The sequence below is a fragment of the Podarcis gaigeae genome, assembly GCF_964106915.1.
Source record: "Podarcis gaigeae genome assembly, chromosome: 9".
Lineage (NCBI taxonomy): Eukaryota > Metazoa > Chordata > Lepidosauria > Squamata > Lacertidae > Podarcis > Podarcis gaigeae.
In genome coordinates, this window is record NC_139685.1 from 15,474,390 (window position 1) to 15,491,830 (window position 17,441).

General features: G+C 43.5%; 1 long non-coding RNA gene across 1 annotated transcript in view; it reads left to right on the forward strand.

The window, feature by feature from the left end:
• The window catches only part of LOC310852168, a 112,593-nt gene extending 100,396 nt beyond the window's left edge, over positions 1–12,197 (forward strand). Inside the window, exons 4-5 of the long non-coding RNA XR_014568000.1 lie at positions 9,154–9,235; positions 12,065–12,197. This is a non-coding gene — a long non-coding RNA (uncharacterized lncRNA). The remainder of the gene's footprint in view (positions 1–9,153; positions 9,236–12,064) is intronic.
• Positions 12,198–17,441: the final 5,244 nt, after the last annotated feature.

The following is a 17,441-nucleotide window of genomic DNA, read 5'->3' on the forward strand; positions in this document are numbered from 1 at the left end:
CAGCTGGATGCCTCCAGATAATTGTTTTGAACCACTTTGCATAGTATTCATGTGTTTCTGAAGTCTTGGGAACTAACCAGGAACGGGTAGGGACTTTTTGTAAGAATTTTGTCTGGTTCTCTCCGTTTCTTGTGTGAACTCCTTTGGGGACCTCATTGATCTCAACACTTTTGTCAACCTCAAGGCTCAGGTTTTTTCATCAGTATAAGATAAGGGGTTGCCACCTTCTGTTCTGGATGAAAAGAATCAATGTGATAGAAGTGAACATCTTTTGAATCCACCCACATCGGGTGTCAAGGGAGATACCTTGTACCTTTTGAAACATCTGTAAAAGCATCTCACAGGGAGATGAAAGTGTAAAAATAAAAGACAGAGAAATGCCTGATTACAAAAAGTACATGCTTTATTATACAGATTTTGAGGTTGGGGGGGCATACAACACAACCTTGCTTGCATATGCAACTCAGTTTTGTGGGTGGTGAAATGTCTGTTCTCTCATGCAGGTCGTCTAGACACTAGTCAGTATTGTGTTTGTTGGAAAACAGCACTCTCCGTTCCACCCAGAAGCCTCTCCCCTTGGACTTACTATTCAGATCCTTCATCATTTTACAGTACCATATGACTTCATCAAAGGAAATTCTACAATGTTCTGCAGGCCCAGTCCCTGGTGCCTCCTCTTACATTCTTACTCACACAGGAGTAAGGAAACTTAGTTCATGTCCTCAAAATGATAATAGTGATGCAAGAGTAATTATCTTTGCTGGTTCTTTCTACAAGGCCTTTAGTCAGACTAAAGAGAAGAAAAGCAGCTAAATCACACAAAAATGGGTCAGTTTGGGTTGCCCTTTAAAACAGAGAAAGAAAGTAGCTGTCTATCTTATTTATTATAAGTATTTTAAAACCAGATTTCAGTCATATTCCCGGGGTGGTTTACAGAAAGACACAAACGACGACAGCTAACAGCCACAAAATTTTAAAATGCAGCATAAAAAAGTCCATTAGATTAAATTTGCATCTAAATAACTCAGGTCTTTTTCTGGCACTAAAAATGACAATAAAAAGGTGTCCAGTAAACCTATCTGTGGAGAATATTCAACAACAAATGGTTTCCCTAGAGAAGTTGTGGACTCGGCTTCCTTGGAGGTTTTTAAGCAGAGGTTGGATGGTCATCTGTCAAGTATGATTTAGTTGAGAATCCTGCATCAAAGGAGGTTGGACTAGATGGAGCATATCAGTATTTTAAATTCTACTATGTTTCTGAACTCAAAACTACTGATGAGAAGTTTCTCCACTATTCTGTGGAGACGGGCAGGCCCCCGTCTAAGTCAGACGTCATAGAATACCTCATGCACCTCCGCGACCTGGGTCGGGCCCCCAAAACCCTCAATATTCATTCCACGGCAATATCGTTCTTCTCCAAAGCACTGTTTTCAGTCGATCCCTGTGCACACTTTGTGGTGCGGAAAATGCTGGAGGGCTGGCGCAGGTCGCGGCCACCTAGCTCGGACAGAAGAAGACCGATAACTTATGACATTCTCGTGCAAATACGTAAGAAGCTCAGGGTCATTTGCTGGTCTAGGTATGAAGCCAAGTTATTTTCCACGGCATTTTCCTTCGCCTTCTTTGGTGCCTTACGCATAGGCGAGGTGGTTTGTGAGGACCAACCGTTTAGTAACAATAGGGGGCTCCTGTTAGAGGATGTAACCTTGTCAAGCTCAGATGTAATCTTAAAAATCCGTAGCTCAAAGACAGATCAGATTGGTAGAGGGGCTCTAATCCGCCTGTAGGCAACGCAGAAGGCTGGCCCTTGCCCAGTAAAGAACGCTAGAAAGTTTCTGTGCTTAAGGCCAAAAGCAAGTGGCCCTTTCTTCATACACGCATATGGTTCTTGCCTTTCTAAACACCAGTTCATGAGGGTTATGCGCAAGGCAATCACGGCCATCGGACTTCCACCCGAGGAGTATGCCGTGCACTCCTTCCGATTCAGGGCTGCTACCACCGCTGTCCACATGGGTTTACCGGCTGAGAGGATAATGGACATGGGACGTGGAAGTCCAACGCGTACAGGGGTTACATCCGGACACCGCACTAACTTTCCCTTCCCCCATCAACCCCCCCTGATCCAGATTTCTTACTCTCTTATTTCAGGCATCGGGGCAGTGCGTCTCTGGATCATCAGCCACAGTATTGTACATTGGGCAAGACTGCGTGCAGTTTCCAGGGGCTGGTGCGATGGCCTGCAGCTCCCTAACAATGTTGAAGTGTCCTGGACTACACAGCGGGGAATGCGCTGGGAAGAATTCTTCCTGGCAGTAACAAAAAGAATTGTTGCCAAGGGCCCACCCGACGCACTGGTCATCCAACTGGGTGAGAACAACCTGGCTTATAGAAAAGGGGTGGACTTAATGTGGAATATTTTCAATGACCTGGAGGAGTTGCGGGCTTCTTATTCAAATATAACAATAATCTGGTCATCTTTGCTTGAGAGGCGCTGTTGGTGGGACGCCACAAATCCTGTGGCTGTGAATAGAGCCAGGAGGATCCTGGAGCGCTCGGCCGCACGTAGAGTGGCTGCGATGGGTGGGCGGGTCATCGAACACCCAGGCATCCAGTTTAGCAAGGAAGCACTCTATCGCAGGGATGGCGTGCATCTCTCCGATGCGGGTAACGATATTTGGCTGGCCGACATTTCCCAGGGAATCAGGGATTGGTTACAGGTCTGAGGGTATTGGCGGCGAGCCTTGCTCGTGTGGCGCTTAGGCATTGGCAGGGGTATTGTTATGCAAATGAGATCGGGGGGAGGAGTGCCATCACCTCCCCCAATCCTTGAAGGGTAGTTCGTTAAAGGACTCCGAGGGGCGTCGCCTCGTCCGAAACCTACGGAGGCTAGGGCCTAAAGTGCGCCCCCGAGCGGTAACCCCTTGGGGAGCGCATAGGGATGTGCATCTCGGGGCTCCCCCTGTTGGTGCTTAACCCTTCCCAGTTAGACCAGATAGTCTGTTAGGGCCACTGCCTAAGGCCAATACCGCTCTTACCTGTAATCAATAATGTTGTGGCCATTTTCGCCCATTAACCTAAATACTGGTGTCCGGTGTCTTTATTTACTCCATCTGGGGAGGGGGCGGGAATTGCCACACAAAGCCACTCCCGAACTAAGGAGGGGGGTTGCGGGCTCACACCCCATCCACATTCTCGCGGGGCTGGTGCCAGCCCCGCGGGATTTAGGGTTTCCCATTAGTATGCACCTTATACAGTGCCGGCCAATCGGCAGGCAGAAGGGGCGGGCCTACCTAAGGGCACTTAAGGTCAGGGCAACCCTGGCTCACCCCTTTTCCTTCTTCGCAGCAGCCACGGTTTCCCACCCACCAGCCCTTTAGGTGTGCTTTCGGACTTTGCTATGGGCTTCTGCTGGTCGCCGCAAGGGGCCTGGTAGGAGTTTTTCCATTTGGCTAATTGGCTGAATTTTGAAGCCACTTGGTTTTTTTGCCTACCTCGTAGCAAAACATCACAACTCATTGGTTTTGGCGGTTAGGCATTGGCGGGGTATTGTTATGCAAATGAGATCGGGGGGGAGGAGAGCCATCACCTCCCCCAATCCTTGAAGGGTAGTTCATTAAAGGACTCCGAGGGGCGTCGCCTCGTCCGAAACCTACGGAGGCTAGGGCCTAAAGCGCGCCCCCGAGCGGTAACCCCTTGGGGAGCGCCTAGGGATGTGCATCTCGGGGGCTCCCCCTGCTGGTGCTTAACCCTTCCCGGTTAGACCGGATAGTTTGTTAGGGCCACTGCCTAAGGCCAATACCGCTCTTACCTGTAATCAATAAAGTTGTGGCCATTTTCGCCCATTAACCTAAATACTGGTGTCCGGTGTCTTTATTTACTCCATCTGGTGAGGGGGCGGGAATTGCCACGCAATTATACTGCATTATCTGTCACTCTTTTTTTCCGATTGCCCCCAATCTTTCCTGCAATTTAACATGACATAATGTGAAAGAACAAAGAGTGCAATGACAAAGACTGGATTGATAAGGCGGTACTTGGGAGTGGGACCAAAGCCCTTTTTCTCCCAACTTAATGAAATTTACTGCTATCAGGAATATTGCATTAAGTATGCATTGTATGGATTATCTTTGCAGATAGTTAAACACAGTGGACAGCTTTAGAATGCATGCACTAATACATCTTGGGAAACAAGGAATGTGGCAAGGGTTAAGAATTTGTCTATCATTTTGACATAGGAGCTGTTACCCGCTGAAACCTACTTCATAATTCAATAAATTGATTATTCAGCTGTCCTCCACTGTGACAACTATGCTTCACACATTAAGCTATTTCCCCTGTCAAGTTCCTGTATGGAAATTGCAACATGTAGGGTGAATCAGATACAGGCAAACTTGAACTCCTAGCTTTATAATCGCTGGGCTCAGGGCTCCCCCCCAGCTGGAACTCACTGGAACTCAGTTCTGGCACCTCTCAGGTGGGTACCATTGCTATCCTAAGAGAACAAGGAAGCATTCGGGTGAGTTTTGGCACCACGTTTTCTAGAAAAATAGCCCTGGACTGGAGCTACTTTCAGAGCCCCCACCACAGGTGTCTTTGCACTCCTGCTATGCGTTCTTTGCTATGCCCCACCCGTCCCTGTTGTGATTGGCCCCTCCCACTTTGTCCCCTCATATTAATTTCACCTTCCCTTAATTGAGTTTGGTCTAGTCTACATATATCAGAATAAAGGTAAAGGTACCCCTGACCATTAGGTCCAGTCGTGACCAACTCTGGGGTTGTGGCGCTCATCTCGCTCTATGGGCCGAGGGAGCCGGCGTTTGTCCGCAGACAGTTTCTGGGTCATGTGGCCAGTATGACTAAGCAGCTTCTGGCGAACCAGAGCAGCACATGGAAACGCCGTTTACCTTCCCGCCGGAGCGGTACCTATTTATCTACTTGCACTTTGACGTGCTTTTGAACTGCTAGGTTGGCAGGAGCTGGGACCGAACAACAGGAGCTCACCCCGTCGTGGGGATTTGAACCGCCGACCTTCTGATCGGCAAGTCCTAGGTGGTTTAACCCACAGCGCCACCCGCGTCCCTTATATATCAGAATAATGGGGTATAATAATGAGATAGTAGAGTCCTGAGGTGGTGGTAGAATGATAGGATGAATGAAGCATGCTTCATCTGACATTATCAAACAAAACAAAACACCCTGAAAATGGGGTTAGGAGCCTAGCATGGCAGTTAGCAAGCTAAACCAGAACCATTCTCCCTAACATTCCCCACCTCCCTCACACATATGCATATACATATTTTTACTGGCATATCTACCTAATATCTGTCTGTCTGTCTGTCTGTCTATCTATCATAGCATCCCCTACCTGTATCCTAGCATATCATAATTTTACGACTTTATTGTGTTGTATCTGTAGGCATTGCCAGTTCAATATGGCCTCTGCTGTATGAAGCTCAAGAGACTCTGTTCCTGCCTAAGCTTATGATAGTCTCTATCTGGGATGTTTGGCCTAAGCAGTCTCACTGCTGGCTTCTTTCACCACAGCTACCCATCCTGCCTTTTTAGTTCAGCTTCTCCCTCTGTATAATTTTACCACTTCCTTGGGTCAGATGTATTTGTCTGACTAGCTTGCTGGCTTCACCCTCGCAGAGCTACAAATTATAGTATCCTTCACAAACTTCAATTCCCAAGGTTCAGGGGGAAGTAATGTGCTTTAAATGTGTGCTGGGTTTTTTTTTTAAATATACGGTGAGGCTCTGTTGTACATCAGTGTACATATGCATTTTTGCACAATGCATAAGGCAAAAGAAGAAGAGGCCAAAAAAGAAGGAAAACTGAAAACTGCTGAAAACCCCAGAGAGCTGAGCATGTGACAGTTCTGATATTAGTGTTAGAAATTCTCCCAGGTCAAGCAGAGGGCAGGCAGAGGGGAATAAAGGGGAGAGCCAACCCACAGAATCATAATGGTAGACACACACTCATCCCTTCTATTAGGGAAGGGAAGGAAGCTCTTCTCAATGTAGCCAGGACAAGTCAACTTTCCAGATATGCAGGAAGACTGTGATAGCTGTTCTTCTTACAGTGTTCATCTAAAGTCTTTGAATAATTCAGACAAATGTCTGGTGTGCCTGAAAGCACTTTAATCACTTCAGTATAGAAACATCTTCCCTCAGGAAGATGCCCAGACTAAACCGCTCTCAGAAGTTTAAAAGTAAACGTGAGCCCTTTCCAGCGTTATAGCACATAATGACACATAAAATGCCACAGCTGACATTTAGGAGGGAAGATATATACTTCATTCAGCAGTAAAGCACATACTCTGTGCAGAGAAGTCCCATGTTCAAAGCCTAGACTCGCCACTTAAAAGAGCCTCAGGTTACTGGGCTGCAAAAACCACTCTTCCTGTAGTCTTGGAGAACCATCACCAGCCAGATAAGATACTTCTGACTCAGTATCTTAGATGGCTTCTCTAACTGCACTCATGTGATTATTAAATCACAAATATAACTCTAAGGAGGAATTTCTTTCTTTTTATTGGATGAACTTCTTTTTTGACAAAGTAATAATCATAAATAAATAAGAATAAAAATGTGCACCCCACCACCAAGCCCATTCCATTGTAACCCTCCAACCTCCCAAAATTTCAAAACCTCTTGTGATGGTTTGACCTCTTTCCGTTTTAACAGTACAGATTCTACAAACACCATATCTCCTCAAAATCATTTCTTCTTCATTAATGTCTTACCTTAATGACACATGTTAATTTATCATTAATACCTATATCCCACACCTATTTATACCATTCTTCCATTTTAGAGTCTGCTTGCCCCTTCCAATTCCTAGCTATAATAATTCGTCCTTCATAGCCTGTGAACCTGCCCCATCACAAATTGATAATAATGCCACCTCTGGACTTTCGGTCAGCTTTAACCCAGTGATTTCTATTATCTCCTTAAACATCCTTTGCCAGAAAAATTGTACATAGTTACACCCCCACCAAATGTGAACATAATTCCCTGTTTCCTGGCATCCCCTCCATCATAACACCGAATATTCCTTGTTTATTTGATTTAATCTGACCGACGTTAAATACCATCTCCAAACTAATTTATAATAATTTTGTTTTATTCTTATAGACAACATTTTCAATGTATGGTTCTCCCATATTAGGAGGAATTTCAAAGCATGTTGGGGCTTCAAATTTTATTGTTGTTATTATTTTTGCCCCAGCTAGATCCTTTGTCTTTCTGTCAGTAGGGCCAATATTTTTGGGAAGTATGTCACAAACTAGGTCTAAAGTAGGTTCAGTCATTGTGGTACCCTCTAGATGATGCTGAACTCCAAACTCCAACCAATCCACCTATAAGCATGAGGGATGACAGGAGCTTAAGTCCAACATGGAGGATACCCTAATCCAGAATTTAACATAATGCTACAACAGTATGCATGCAGCCCCCTGGTCATTAAGTAGTTTTGTGTATAGTTTATTATATTGGAGAGCAGTGAAACACTGGAGTGTCAGGCGGAATGATATTGGGTCCGGGGGCAGAACCTGGCTTTGTGCTGCAGGGTTCAACCTTTCATTATGATCTCCAGGAGAAGGACTGATGGTGAGGGATCAGCACCAAGGGGATAGGGCTAATTGTTTTGAGGTGTTTTGCTTGGCTCAGGATCTGTCAGACTTCAGGAAATCTGACCCCCCTACCTCATGGCAGGCTGCCTGTAATTGGAAAAGCAAGAAGCTCTTACCATGGTATTTTATTCAGTATTCACAGAGAGGGATATAGGATGTCACCTATTGGACAATGGTGTTGCTCTGAGTGAAGTCCCAACCTCTCCATCTCTCCTATTATATGTCATCCCTGCATTGGCTGATCTATGCTTTCTGCCTCTGAGCTTTCTGTTCTTCTGCCCTCAATGCACGCCAGGTCCTAGGAGGGGGTTGGATTTGGAATGCTTTCCAAGGACACTGAGTCTGTCAGCTGTCTCTCCTCTGGTGCTTGTTCTTCTTCCTCCTGCTCCCCTCCCAATATTTCCCAGCTTCTCCCCTCTGCAGCCTCTGAACCATGACCTTCTGCAAACCACTGTTCTAAATCTATACTGTCCTCCTCTTCTCGGGGAGGTTCAGGAGAAGAGGGAGGCGGTCTCCACCATTCCTCATCCGATGTCCAGTCCCTAACAGGATCTCTTTGTACCTTCAGCTTCATCAGACTCCATTCCGAGTCACCAGTCACAGTCAGCTTCTGTTCCCTGACCTACATGTGGACACCTCTTGTCTCCATTACATTTTGCTCCATCCTACCAGCTCTGTCCCTAATTCACAGACATATGTGGGACATGTGTTGTTCAACCTGTTCTGGGTTACACTTCCCAGGAGGAGTAGGTGGCTGGCTTCGGGGTACTTCTGAAACCCTGAATAATTCTCATAGGAATCTAAATGCTTCTCATAGGAATCTAAATATCATCCAAAGAATTCTTTTCAGAGGAGGCACATGGAGAAGGGCTTTGGATTGTATTTGTGGATTAACACTTTTGACATTTCTGTGGTCTGCATTTTTAAAATTTATTTTATGGCATTTTTAATATTTTAAACATCTGCATAAGCCACTTCTTATTTTATATAAATTTTTGGAAGTCACTTTGAGACTTCTTTGTAAAAAGTAAAGAAATAATTTTAAAAAATAGCCAATATTGTTAGCTGCCAGATATTAGCTCTCTTGAGTCCCAGAGCTTGAGGTTGCAATCCTGTACCAGTTCCTGGATATCACCGTTGAAATTAATGGAATATACTTTGGAATAGACATGTATAGATTGCACCGTTGACCTAGGAGACCAGGCAACCCTATCCATGAGCCTCTTTGCTGCAGTCTGAGAGTCACAATCTTCTGTGCTCTGGGTCACATGGGACATCCATGCCAAAAGAAGACTACTGCAGCCTTAGATTATTTAGCTACCTAATTGTTTCAGAAATCAGATAGGCTTCTTAGCAGAAACAGAAAGGAATAAACCCGGTGGATAAGGTTATCAAAGTAGTTTGAAGAAGCAACTATATTGCACTGCTGATTACTGGATCTGAAAAATAATGCGTTAAGAGGTATGTAATACTGATTACTTCAAGGTAATTGATTACTGATTACCTTTTCCTTGGCACAGTAAAGCTTTTCCCATGCGGGCTACCATGACAACCGTAGTATGACTTCCAATCAAGACAGGAGTGGCGAGATTGCTAAGAAAAGTAATTCGAATTGCTATTTCTCCTGGAAAGTAGTCAGATTATTTCTTAGAATTGCATTTTTAAAGTATTTCATTTGCTGCCCCCGAGTTCTTTGAAAAGTTTGCTTCACATTACTCTGACTCTATTCTTTCCATTATCCTTCATTTTAGAGAAAAGCTGGGGGGGGGGGGCTTAATAAAACCAAGATTGGATCCCATAATTTTGAAGACAAACTGCTAAAAAATAAAATAAAATGTTAAGGTTGATTTCAGGTCCCTACTGTAAAAATAGGGTAAATTTTAAGTTAAATGATAGGGATTTTGTTTTACCATTTCTTTCTGCCTTTTCATGTGGTGTCAGATGACCAAAAAAGTCTTATTTATTTATATTTATTTATTTATTAGTTATTGAATTTGTATACCACCCTTCATCTGATGATCACAGGGCAGTTCATGACATAAAAATGAAAACAAAAAATAATAATCCATAAAATAACAAAAAAGACCAATAACAAACCAATAACCCCCTTTTCACAAACACTTTTAAAAGGCCTGATTATGCAGAAATTATTTTGTCTGGTGACTAAAGATATGCAATGAAGGTACAAGACAATCCTTCTTGGGGAGAGCATTCCACAAATGAGGCCACCACAGTAAAGGCCTGTTATTGTGTTGCCACTTTCTGGAACTCTTGTAGATGGGGCAAAGAAAGAAGGGCCTTGGATTATTATTGCAGGGTCTGCATCAGTTCATATGCGGAGGGGTAGTCCTTGAGGTTAGTGATGTATGGAAGTAAGAGCTGGACCATAAAGAAGGCTGATCGCCGAATAATTGATGCTTTTGAATTCTGGTGCTGGAGGAGACTCTTGAGAGTCCCATGGACTGCAAGAAGATCCAACCTCTCCATTCTGAAGGAAATCAGCCCTGAGTGCTCACTGGAAGGACAGATCGTGAAGCTGAGGCTCCAATGCTTTGGCCACCTCATGAGCAGAGAAGACCCCCTGGAAAAGACCCTGATGTTGATCTTGAGAGTCCCATGGACTGCAAGAAGATCCAACCTCTCCATTCTGAAGGAAATCAGCCCTGAGTGCTCACTGGAAGGACAAATCGTGAAGCTGAGGCTCCAATGCTTTGGCCACCTCATGAGCAGAGAAGACCCCCTGGAAAAGACCCTGATGTTGGGAAAGATGGAGGGCACAAGGAGAAGGGGACAACAGAGGACCAGATCGTTGGACAGTGTTCTCGAAGCTACCAGCATGAGTTTGACCAAACTGTGGGAGGCAGTGGAGGACAGGAGTGCCTGGCGTGCTCTGGTCCATGGGGTCATGAAGAGTTGGGCACGACTAAACGACTAAACAATAACAACAGTCCTTGAGGTATTGTGGTCATAAGCTGCTTAGGACTTTATAGGTCAAAACCAGCAATTTGATTTTATGCCTGGAAAGAAATTGGCAGCCAGTACCGTTGGACCTGGATTGGTGTATTGTGCAACTGTGCGATCTGGCTGCTGATTTCTTCACCAGCTCAAGTTTCTGAAACATCTTCGGGGGCAGCCCCATGTATAATGCATTGCAGTAATCTTACCTAGAGGTTACCAGAGCATTACCAGTGCATATACTACAGAAGCTTGGCTGTCTCTATCATGGGGTGGTTCCATATGTTCTAGATGTTCATCCAAGTACCTGAATAGGGTTTTTGTCTTCCAAAATAACTGTTAATCATGTTTGATTATTGATGTTCCAGAATGAATCTGAGGTCATGAAATGTTCTCATTCTGCATTGACCTGTAGCAAGTGCTATGAACATTTTTAAACAAACAAACAAAAAACAAACTGGTTCAGTCTCTGTATTTTTGACTCCCTTAATAATGAAGATATTTTTGGAAAAATACATATAATGAAACTCATCAACAAAAATGGTTTTGACAAATATACTTACATTGTGAGAAGTGAGGTTGCAGGGAACCAGGCAGAGGGCCTTCTTGGCAGTGGCACCCGCCCTGTGGAATGCCCTCCCATCGGATGTCAAGGAGAGAAAGAATTACATACATTTTAGAAGACATCTGAAGGCAGTCCTCTTTAGGGAACCTTTTAATGTTTGATGGTCTGTATAACACATAATACATAACACTGGTCTTGAAAGACCTTCATTGGCTCCCAGTACATTTCCAGGCACAATTCAAAGTGTTGGTGCTGACCTTTAAAGCCCTAAACAGCCTCGGTCCAGTATACCTGAAGAAGCATCTCCACGCCCATCATTCTGCCTGGACACTGAGATCCAGCTCTGAGGGCCTTCTGGCGGTTCCCTCACTGCGAGAAGCCAAGTTATAGGGTACCAGGCAGAGGGCCTTCTCGGTAGTGGCACCCGCCCTGTGGAACGCGCTCCCACCAGATGTCAAAGAGAAAAACAATTACCAGACTTTAGAAGACATCTGAAGGCAGCCCTGTTCAGGGAAGCTTTTAAGGTTTGATGGTCTATTGTATATATTCTGAAGGCAGCCCTGTTTAGGGAAGCTTTTAAGGTTTGATGGTCTATTGTATAATATTCTGTTGGAAGCTGCCCAGAGTTGGGCAGGGTATAAATAATTTGTTGTTGTTGTTGTTGTTGTTGTTAGTGACTCCCAACAATTCACAGTCTCGCCCATGAAGGGGGCATCATTGGATTCTGCTTCCTGAAGGCACACAGATCATTTTGGGAAAGCTCCACCTTTTCCCAAACGTTGGATGACTCATAATTTCCTACTGACAACCAGTTGAATATAGCTCATATTTTGGACTATTGGACTTGAAAATGCTTCAAACGTTCACTATGTTTTAGTTAAATGCACTTTATGATTTCCCTATATCCTCAGCCAAATGAAGCAAGGTAACTGCAGGATCACTGCGCATCATTATACAACTTTTCCTCACGGTGCTTCATTGAAGCTGCAAGAATTTTAACAAAAGGTGAACTGGGGATTGAGTCTCTCTCTTCTACTTGCCCAGAAATAGCTCAGTGTTCTTTCATGTGTTCCAACTGAACAGTGGAATAAAAGCTAAATTCTTCCATTTGCTTTTTGTAATATTTATTTAGTGAAAACATTTCTATCCTTATGCAAGTTGATCCCAGAGTGGGTTACTATCGTTTGTTGGTAAAATACATAGCCAAGAATAAATAAATAATAGACCCACTCCGATTACTCTCTTTACATACACATAATATATGTGGCATATGGATGGTGCTGTGGTCTAAACCACTGAGCCTCTTGGGCTTGCTGATTGGAAAAGTTGGCAGTTTGAATCCGAGCGACGGAGTGAGCTCCTGTTGCTCTGTCCCAGCTCCTGCCAACCTAGCAGTTCGAAAGCATGCCAGTGCAAGTAGATAAATAGGTATTGCTGGGGCAGGAAGGTAAACGGTGTCTCCATGCACTCTGGTTTCCGTCACAGTGTCCTGAAGCGGTTTAGTCATGCTGGTCACATGACCCAGAAAGCTGTCTGTGGACAAACGGCGGCTCCCTTGGCCTCAAAACGAGATGAGCACTGCAACCCCATAGTCACCTTTGACTGGACTTAACCATCCAGGCAGGGGTCATTTATCTTTACCCTTACCTTATTATATTTCTTCACACAAGGCCTCATCTTCCCATTTTCACCTTCACCATAATCTTAGTCTGGTTTTTCCTCTTCTTTCTGAGCTGCAGTCTTCCACTAACAGATTGGACCATGCAAGCTGCATTATGAGTGCTAAGGCTGTTAATCTGCTTTAGAGACACTTCATAATTGCTCATGGTATAAATGCCTTCATGTGCTCAAAAGTGGGTCTCTGTTCTGCTTCATTCCAAGTGTTCAGAGGGTAAGCATTCTGCATATTGACACCTAATGCACATCTTTCAAGATGAGAAGGTGACAAAATCAATTTAAAAATAAGTGAAATTATCCATTACTCCATGCTTAATTTTTGTCATTGTATTCAAATTGGTCCAAAATATTTTTGGCATTGATTAACAGTTGGAGATGAAGGAAAGCCATATTTCTTTATATGAACATAAGAACGTCCAAGCTGGAACAGGTCCAAAACACATCCAGTCCAGCACTCTGTTTTCACAGTGGCCAAACTGACGCCTGTAGGAAAAGTCCATAAGCCAAACCTTATTCCCACCTGCAATTCCCAGCAGCTGCCTCTGGACAGTAAGATGCTCCAAGGAATTTTGGCAGCAAAATGGTTAACCTGGATCTATCTACTGATCTCCTGCAGCACTGATATAGTGATCAATTGGTGAGCCGCCTAATTTGCAACTATTGAAGATTTTAAGTCTTCCGTTTCCCAGAAGCCTCTGATTTGCTTTCCTTGTCCTTGAAGATAAATGGGGATTTCAGTCTAATCAAAAGAAATAAATCATTGGCCTTTCTGCTGATCAAGAATCATGTCCTCCACTTTTCAGGCTGGTTGTCAGCTAATATTCTAGTGCAACATCTAATGTCCCTCAAGGGGCATTTTGCAGTAAGTGCTGGAGAAAAGAATGGTCTGGAGAGGGGCTGGGAATCTGGATTGATAGACTCTTTGAAAGATGCTTTAAACTCTCTATATTTAATTGATGAGTGTTTCAGACAAATCCTTTTGCAATCTTGAATCTACAGATGATGTCAGAATTAATACTGCATGCTATTCTTACTAATATCATGTCCAAAATAATATAATATTTGCTTATGAGGCTTAATTGCAAGACTTTTTGTAAAGGGGGGAGAACTAACAAAAAGATAACTTGTTTTGCTATAATGGTTATTATATCTATTTTCTGTGTCACACTATTCAGTATGAAGTCTGATTCTGAATGGAGAGAAGCTAATGCAAGTGAAAAATCCGGGTGTAATATTACTTGTATTTAAATATGCATGAAAGGCAGTTTGCCATTTTCAAGGATTTCCTGGTAGCTGCTTAACTTCCAGTCTTTTCCAGATACATTATATTGGTAAAAAAAGATGACATGGAAGTAGATGCATGCAATAGCACACAGAACTATGAAATAATATAAATCTCATGCAACGCTGAAGGCTTCTCATGTACGAGTTGGAGCTTCTAGGCATGTAAAAAAAGTGGCAATGTAGCAATCAATTTTTAAGTTAGTTAGATCCTTTGATTTCACATAATCTAATGTGCATAGGACTTAGTCGAATGCAACTTGGATAGAAGGGAGGGGAAGCATAAAGGAGTTATACTTCCAGTTGTCGTGCTTTTGGTGCTGCTTCAAAGTCCAATGCCAGAAAAAGAGATGCAAAGGTTTTCCTTCTGCTCATTTCACTGGCAGTACAAAAAGAGGAAAGTTCACAGAAGCACAGAATTGTAGAGTCGGACGTGATCACAAGGATCATCTAGTTCTAGTCCAACCAAATATTTTGCCCAACATGGTGAAGGAATGGGTTTCTGTGCAGTCAGTTTGAAACAGGACCCAAAACCCTCCTTTTCTTCTTTCTCCAAGAGAGCATTTCTAAAATACATTAACTTGAGCTGTTGAGCAAATGCACAACAAGAACACAGCTGTATAAACAAAGCTCTCTCCTTTATCAGTCACGGCAATGGATGACCTTGGCTGTTCCAGTGGAGTAGGGAGTATCTTACCACACTCTGACGCACAGACCTAGTCCGGGAACAGCGCCAGAGTGTGTTCTTGGAGTTGGTGACCTCTTGCTCCAAGATAAGAGTATAGGAACAGTAATACCCTTTTATGGTCAGAAGTATAGGAAGGAAAACCCTTTTATGGTTAAGAGTACCGGAGCAGGAACATCTGTGATGTCAACCTACGTATACAAGCTGACGTGGCTGGATTCCTGGGGAAGGGGGAGAGGGTGCCTGGAGGATATACATACTGCATGAAATTTCTCATTTCTTTGGACTTGCTGTGGACTGACCACGCAAATGCCTTTCTGCTGCTCCAGAGAGCAGAAATAAAGAACGCTTTCTCTGAACCAACCCTCGGTGTCATTTGACTTCCTTCCTCCCGTCCGGGAGCAACACAGAGCCCACCAATTGGTAAAGTCTAATAAGGCTACAATGGGGCTTGAAATCACAACCCTGAGAGTCTGAGATTAGAGTCCCATGCTTTATCAACTGAGCAATCTCAGTGTTAACTTGGCTCATTTGTTCTTCTTGTCCAGCTTTCTCATAGCCCCCAAAGCCAGTCTTAGTCCCCTTGTTCTTTAGAGGACTGTGGGGGGAGAGGAATCTTACCATACTAAGGGCCAAGCTAGAAATGATGTGGTTCTTTGATCAGGATCTTCTGTGTGTGTGTGTGTGTGTGTGTGTGTGTGTGTGTGTGTGTGTTAAATGTCCAAGCAGCCACATGGGACTGCTAAAATGACCAGAGAACTTACAATGCAATAAAATAACATTTTAACACTTTTTCTCTGCTCTATGTCTACCCACCACCACTACTTAAACCACTATTTGCCCATTGGGAGAAACATGCAGGTAGCTTTGTGTAAGCATGGCAGAAAATTGTTGTTACCCACCCTTTGCTAGGAGGTCCCAGTGGGATTTACAGCAATGTGTAATGCACCATCAAAACAATTTAAAACAGATCGCAGTCACAACTAGAGCTGGTCTCTCACCCTCTATGTATGAGAGAAACAGAAAATGTCAAATGATGGTATAAAGTGGTGTATCCTCTGTACAAAATCAAAGCTGTACAGGTGCAGGAGAAAAACTCTTATTCAAGTATCATTTATCCCATCAAGTTAGTGCCAATATACATCTGCTGGTTGTTATTTTATTCATAAAAATCCTTAATCAAAGGTCACCAAAGCATGTCTAGACAAGTCCTTACTTTGAACTTGGTCACTTGCTTTCAACTATGCTCATTAAGACCAGTAGTCCAATTGTGTTGTTGGATGAAATGCATGGATGAGTGAGAAGGACCAGTTTTTAAGACAACAGGGCAGGCATCCCCAACCTTCGGCCCTCCAGATGTTTTGGACTACAGTTCCCATCATCCCTGACCACTGGTCCTGTTAACTAGGGATCATGGGAGTTGTAGGCCAAATCATCTGGAGGGCCAAAGTTTGCCTATGCCTGCAATAGGGGAAAGGGGGTGTCATCCCAAGCTGATGAAGCAGTCATCGTCAGGCTCAATTTAACTGCATCAAACTGAATTTGTAATGATGGCTGACTGCCAACTTCCAGCTTTTTAGTCTGGGATGCTCAGCAAACAAGTCACCTGATAAGCTAATTCTCCCATCAGCACCGGGGCACTTTGTCTATGAACTGCTTTACTTATGCATGTATATCACTTGATTCTGTTGTGCATGATGTCATGCTTCATCTTTAGAGTGGTCTGTGACCACTGTGACCTTTTACACACAGAAGCCACATCTTTAATATGCTGACTGTTTTTAAGTTATAGGACAGGCAGGTTTGAACCAACTCTTTGATAAATATTATGGGTTCTCTGGTATGGCTACAATTTATGGATACAAAGAAGATAATGTACATTTAACAGCCTTTCATGTGTAAAGCTGATACTTACCTGGCCCCATTAAACACCCTGGGATGCATTATGTAGTGCAGATGTGTATCTGTATAGCCAATTTATGTTCCTAGGACGTCAATTGTGTGAAGCATATCCTACTGCATTGTGGATATGTGAGCATGCAAGGGATCAACTGATCAAACCCTTATTGGCAAATCTGCCAGGAAAATCTGAAGCCTTCCATATTAAATATCTTTTGGAAGACAGGTCAGGTGATATTACACTGGCCGTGGCAAAGTTTCTTTTGGAGGTTATACGAAACAAAGATCATTATGCCCTAGATAAAACAAAATGACTGCTGTGGTTTCTTCCATCTGTCTGTCTGGTCGTTTTAACTGTATCTAGCTTTGAAATTGTTTTGTGGGTCTTTGGACTGCAATAAAGTATTCGTTGATTGCTTGTATAGCCAATTATATATTTTATCAAGAATGCATAAGAAGATCCTTCTTCAACCTGACCAAAGATCTGTCTAAGCCAGCACAACAGCAACCTATCAAATGCCTTTGGGATGCTCTCGGGGAATGAAGACAGCATCCCGTTCTCCATCTTGTTAACTGAAATACCCAGTAGTGGTTATTAGAGATATGCTGCCTTTAAACATGGAGATTATATTTATTTGTTATAGCTGTTGGTGGAACGATCCTCCATAGATATACCTAATTCATGGGTAGTTCATTCGGTTTCCCTTTGGCATTGGTCATATTATTTTTGAACATTGGTCATGCTG